We start from the raw sequence: 806 nt of genomic DNA, 5'->3' as shown, positions 1-806 counted from the left end.
TAGAAAGTCCATTTAGTGGCGAGAAAAACGGTATATAATATGTGTGGGTACAGTAAATGAGTAAGAAGAAAATTACAGCTAAACACAAACACCGCAAAAATGTAAAAATAGCCTTGGTCCCAAACGGACAGAAAATGGAAAAGTGCTGTGGTCATTAAGGGGTTAACCCCTTGTGACAAATGGATGTAGGTGCTATGTCCCACCTACTTTCCCACCATACTGTGTTGACATAGTACCTACATCCAGCACAGAGGCGCATGTTGTGGTCCCAACAGTCAGCTTAGACAGAGGGAGCCGCAATCAGGGGCTCCCAATATGAATCCAGATCGCCAATGTAATGATCTTCCGTTGGTGCAGAGAGGGAGTGGTGGGAGGGAATGAGGGAGGCGGGTGTGTGGCTCAGTGGAGGAGAGAGGAGGGAGGGGCGTTGTTCCCTAAACTATGGCAAAAAAATGGTTTGGATGGGAAAGGGAGGAATGAGCCACTATGCTGCAGAAAAATATGGGTTGTAGTAGGGGAAGGTGGGTCCCTACACTACTAAAAGTATTGATCGCTTGGAGGGGGAGGTGGGGAGGGGGAAACCCTACACCACAGAAACAAATATAAAAAAATAAAATTAAAAAATGAATAATTTGTTGCTGGCAGACTGGTTGTCAGTAACAAACAGGAAGGTAGCAACAAACAATGCTCAAACAGCACCTTAGTATCCTTGTGCCCTTAATAGGGTTTCCTGGTGACCGGTGGTACAGAGGGAACTGCAATCCTCTCTCATATGTCAGTATAATGAAGATCCACAGCACCCAGGA

The sequence above is a fragment of the Bombina bombina genome, chromosome 12 (genome assembly GCF_027579735.1).
Source record: "Bombina bombina isolate aBomBom1 chromosome 12, aBomBom1.pri, whole genome shotgun sequence".
NCBI lineage: Eukaryota > Metazoa > Chordata > Amphibia > Anura > Bombinatoridae > Bombina > Bombina bombina.
The sequence above is the reverse complement of the archived record's forward strand: the minus strand, read 5'-3'. Positions refer to the sequence as shown.